Below are 6,146 nucleotides of genomic sequence, written 5' to 3'. Positions count from 1 at the left end.
TACATATATATATATATGCATCTATATATGTATATACGCATATATATGTATATGGATATGCATGTATTTGATGAGCACATGCGCGTGCGTGTATCTGTATTGGAGTGCTCTTTATGTATAATTGTCTTCACTACGAACACATGCGGTCTGTGAAATATTTGCCTGACTCGTATATTTCTGCTTATTAGTTCAACATAATATTATGTATAATGGAATGAGCATTATCCGAACGAGCGACACTAAAATCCTATGTAATGCAATATCCTCCAATCTTCACTCCACTGAGATTTTATTTAATTCCGTTTGTTTTATTGCCAATTCTTACTTGTAAAGGCTTCTCTAATACAATTATAACGTCTGCCATTGCTTATTCTGACACCATAGGATCCTACAATATAGTTGCTCTTATAATAGTCCTTGCGTAGTTAGCTTTTTGTCATTGCACATATTTTAAACAACTTGTAGTAGTAGTAGTAGTAGTAGTAGTAGTAGTAGTAGTAGTAGAGTTCGTTGTTGTTGTTACTTGAAAGTTTATGCTGTAAAGCCTATCGGTCCGTTGATTTGCGTTTTGGATTATTTCGTTGCTTGCGAGATGTGAGAATGTTGCTTGCACCTACCTCGAACCTCCAAATTCATAGGGAAAAGGGCACTAAGAATAGTTTTCAACGATCCTTTTTAATATGCACCTTAAACATTATAATGGAGTGGGAGGATGTGAGCGAAAGACAGAGAGACCAAGAAGAGATTGAGACAGAATTATTGACTCAGTAGGTGACTGGTTCCATTACTTATGGAATGCAGAATGGTGAAAAGCAAAGGTAACCCCAACAGGATTTGAACACAAAACGCGCATAGCCGAAACTAATAAGGGAGACAAAGTCAAACAGACATAGGGACACAGACGAAGGGTTGGAAAGAGAGTGTGCAGAAGTGAAAACAGGTTAAGAAAATGGCGGCAAACAGAGTGCAAAGAGTCAACGGATTGATAAACATAAGACAAGTAAAACAAAGCTGTTTTATTTTTTATTTTAAAGATTGGACTAGCCCAAAGATCATAACGATGTATCCTCACGAAAGAAAGAATGAAAGAAAGAAAAAAATAAAGAAAGAAAGAAAGAAAGAAAGAAAGAAAGAAAGAAAGAAAGAAAGAAAGAAAGAAAGAAAGAAAGAAAGAAAGAAAGAAAGAAAGAAAGAAAGAAAGAAAGAAAGGAAATCCACTATATTTGAGCCCTGAAACCAATCTCGCTCTCTATGCAGAAAAAAATGTTTAATAATAATAATCTTTCAAGCAAGTGGAGTGACCTTGCAGAGGATAATGTATAATAATACACATGATAGGGAAACAGATTATAGCAATGACAGTTACAGGGCCCTGTCTCATTGCGTGGCACTTTGAATGTCTTCTACTGTTGCCCCGGGCCAACAAATTGTGAATGAATTTCATATACGGAGACTGTGTTGGAGCCCATCATATATATATATATTGATAAAGTTGAAAATGATATATCTAACAGACAAGCAATAGAAGTAAATTGTCCTCATATCATATCCTACTGCCTGAAATAATATCTAATACATTCTAATACAAGAAAGGTATTAGATATGTACACCTAAACGCCTCTCCAAAACTGGAGTACCTTTTATCATATGACTGCCTCCTCTTTTTGACTGAGCTCGGTTTAGACAATAAATAGCAGCAAAATTTCTTATCTTTGCTTTATTCACAATCCCGCACGTGTTCTAGAGTGGAATTGTGAAGAAAGTAGGGTGGCAGACAGGACATTCCTATCTATGAAATTTATTATTGCTTGTATGAAGTTTCTTGCTGTTCGTTTACTATATTATTCATAAGGTTTTTGAATGCTTCAAAGACGTTAGGATAGCATTTCACACAGATTTGGCTATTAATTCTAGCTGGTCAAGCAATCACAGAAATGTTTCCTTGCTGTTTCATACAATGGATAATTGTGTGGAATATCATATGAGGACTTATGAGGACTGCCTCAATACACTGTGTTGCTATCACTGTTTACTGTATGTCTGCAAGCTTTCTGGCGAGACCAGACAAAAGAAACGTAGAATCAGTATCATTGAGTTATCTCTCAGCAGAATTCTTCTTACTCAAATCAGTTTACCTTTGATAAGACAGAGCTACGATACAAGTCGTTCCAAGTGTGACCATCCCATGTTTTCTAACTAGAAATTCGTTCATCTTTTAAGAGGTAAAATGTGAGTAAAGAGAATGTTGCTGTCATTTTCAGCAGGTCATACGACCACGTAGAGGTTTCCACGCTGTCTCTTTTCAGCATTTGTTTCAAAGGTAAATCTTTCGATTTGATTTTTCAATTGAGTCTCTGCTTTTGAATTTGTCTGGATTAGGCGAATGGAATAGAGTGTTCGATAGTTTATAACAAACAGTATGAACACTGCACAGCATCAGTGACAAAGCTGGCAGCATGGAACGATTGTTCCACAGAATGAAATAGAATGAGATGAAAAGAATGGATTTATATCTGCTGATTCAGATAAAAAAAAATATGAAAGATGGGCTTCAATGCATAAACACAATTGATGAGTTTTGAAAAACAAATGCGATAGGGAACTAAAGTATTAACTTCAGGTTAAATTCGTTTCGAAATACATCATTCGTTCTTTGAATTCTGTTGAATAAAATTTAAATCAATGGCTACCATAATCTACAGATAATGTGCAGGTACAAGTGATTTCAATGTGGCCTCTGTTTTTGAGATTATATTTTCCAATATAGATAGGCAAACTAAATTATACCTGAATATGATTATGGAGATTTGCAATGATTCCTCAGTAATGTAAAGAGACTATGCTATATCAACTAAGAATTGAAAGGATATCACCAAGTTGCTTTTTTGGGAGCTTTTATCTTGCACTACAATAATCTAAAGAGAACATTTTTGTTTACATAAACTGAATATGGAGTGAAGGTGGCTTTGGAGCTAATATTTTTCTGCTACCTCTGCTATACATGGAAGCAAGATGAACCCGGTAGAATGTGAGAGTTTTGTCTCTTTAGAATCAATTAAGCATGTGAAGCATCCTTGACCGAGAATCGAAACTATTTTTGAAGTGTCACATTGATATCACAGTATTTTCTTCAGCTCTTGCTGCAAAGTAAAACTGCGTACTTCTTTTTCCCGTTTCAATGTATCACAAACTGTGTTTTATGCAGAGGCCATAGAAATGAGTAGAGGGGATGTCGAACCAGAGTGTCATGCTTTTATATCCTCCTGCAAGCAGTTCAATGTACCAAGCTAGATATAACAACAGATTTCAGCTGTTCAATACATAGATAGACTAGCATATTATCCAGAGAAAAGTAGTGACTTGATTTCCATGCACTGTATGCAGCAGACGCCGTTGGTAAGCAACACTTTTCTGAGCCCAGGATTTTGTGAAGATATTAATGCTTTGGTTTCAGCATATCTCGTCGTACAGAACAGCAATATATTCATGTGTCAAGAAAGACATGCTGAACTGATTACTCAATAGATTTAGAGGATAAGAGTAACCCAGTTGGAGATAATGAAATTGTCTGCCAAACAAAGAAGGAAATATTATGGTTTATTATGTTTGATCTGAACAGCAATCCTGAATAACACCTAGGATTCTTGACATCATAGTTTTTGCATAAAGAATAGCTGTTTACGTCGACAGCCATGTCATTGTCAGAGTAAAAAGAAATATGATACATTTTAGTCATAAAAAAAACCATGACAAAATATAATCGAGTGACTAAGAAGTCGACTGTAATGGTTTCCCCCATCCTTTCTAGATCTACCGGGGCGGCCTGGATCACCATTTCCAGGCCCTGCTCTTGCCAGTTTTTGTCTGGAGGCCCACTATCTGGTCCTCCATACCAAGTAGGATGGTGGTTACCAGCCAGGCAACATCCACCTCAGGAGGGATCTCATCTGCCCTTACTCGAGAATCACGTCTTGCCAGGCAAATGGGTATAAGGACCACCGCTTCCGTCTTGAAGGGAGTAACGGCATGCTGCCTGGCCATAGCCTCGGACGAAAACCGCACCACCACCGTTGCGAACTTTCTCCCTCTAGCTAGGTAAACCACTTGTTTCCAAATGGGCTGCAGAGCCCTTTCCACTTCAATGCATAATGTATGGTGCGTTATGAGCATCTAAACTTAGAGGAGCTCATTTCTCTTCGGGCTTAAATACTGCACCAGAATATTGGAGGATTGATGTCATTACTTGGTATATACAATATTTGTCCACATCAAAAGCTTGAAAGGTAATATAGATTACCTTTTAAGAAGAAATGGCGCATCTACTTCTCAGAGTGGTCAATGCACTACAATCTATCATTTGTGTACGAATGTCTCATTGTCTAGGAAACATTTGCTAATGTACAGCGGTAGTAAAACAAACATGTAAGGTCTTTACATACAGGGTCTGCTTTGTAAAGGACAACTTGGTGACAATAACGGAAACGCTTAATAATATCTGTAAGATAGGTACATGTAATTTTTCTCCTGTATTATAAATTTCCTGCAGCCGTTTACTTTCGTTGATGAAGAATCTCATCTACATCGATGTTACTGCTACTGGCGGACAATCTACCAAGACCACAGGCACAGATTTTTTTTTCTTCCTCAAGATCAATGATGTAAACATTTACAAAAATACCACAATGCCTTTCATAACAACCAAACAAAAATATTCCAAGCTTACTGTAAAATAGCAAAATCTGGCAAGAAAATAATAAATAGATAAATTTTCTGCATCAGGAAAATAAATAAAATATTATTCACAGTAGAATATTTTTGATGCCTGAGGAAGAAAAAGAGTCTAATATTTTAGAAGTTTACCTTTCTGCGAAAGTGAAAAAAATCAGTTGCCTTAAAAAACAGATGCAAATTCTTACCTATTGGAACTGGTTTGAGCAGGGATTGGTGGGAGGGGTGAGATGGCAAATTGTGGTAGATTTATTCTCAGCGACATAAGTGAACATATTTTATGATAAATATTACAATATTTTGCTTCTTTTACTTTCTTTCTTTCTTTCTCACGCTGAATATGATAGACTGTATTATATACTTCTTCATCACTGTGTTTTATAATTTAATTCTGTCAGTTGTTTGGTTTTCGCATCTGTTACAGTTATATGAGTTATTTATGTACTAAAAATTATGTGTTACTTATATTGTCATTTCTGTTTCAACTTAATATTTAAAAGCTTTATTTTATATAAAATTCTTTGCCAGAGGAGAGAAATTTGGGGTCATGGGTTCGGTATTGTTTCATGTATTGACCTGGATTAAATAAATTTTCTATTAATCCTTTCAAATTCCATTTGGTGACGTAATGTTTTGGGTGGAACATTGACAGAAGTGCCGAGGAGAATGACTTACTGTAATTATTCCGGCTTTCTTATGTTCCGATTTCAATTTTCACTTAGGTCGACGTTGCTTTCCATTCCTTCCAAGATGATTGCTAATGAATCATCTTCGTATAGGAATCGATTTCCTTTTTTTTCCTCAATTTCTGCTGGGTTCAGACATTCATCATTGACACAGTTGAAAATGGCGTCCTGGTTTAACATTTGCATTAAGGTTACACGTCTTCAGAATACTCAAGCACATTACTTTTATATTTCTATTGTCTTCTATTGCCTTTAACAAGAATTGAAGCCAAATGATAATCTATCACACACTATATCTAAAATACATCATAAAACATACTACAGCAAACTGTTGTTGGACGAAGTAATTATTGACATTTTACTGCCTCCCCCCCTCGGTCATGATTGACCATGGGATTGCACCTAGAATGTTCCCCTCTGTGGCGCAAGTCCAGGCACGGGTGTTTGTGGAAGACCAGCAGTCGCTCGTTCATACCAGCCTCCCCTCTCCACGCCACCGATGTTATCCAAGGGAAGAGAATAGGTTGATACAGCATGGCACCCCTGACATTTCAACTCAGCTGAGTGAAATAGAGCAACGCGAAATAAAGTATCTTGCTCAAAAACAAACACAAGCCTGGGCCAAGAATTGAAGTCACTACTTCATGATTGTGATTTCGGCACTCTAAACACTGAGCCATGATATTGATATATATATATATATACATATATATATATATATATATATATATA

Source organism: Octopus bimaculoides, chromosome 13, assembly GCF_001194135.2.
Source record: "Octopus bimaculoides isolate UCB-OBI-ISO-001 chromosome 13, ASM119413v2, whole genome shotgun sequence".
NCBI classification, from domain to species: Eukaryota; Metazoa; Mollusca; class Cephalopoda; order Octopoda; family Octopodidae; genus Octopus; species Octopus bimaculoides.
Note: the sequence above shows the minus strand (reverse complement) of the source record.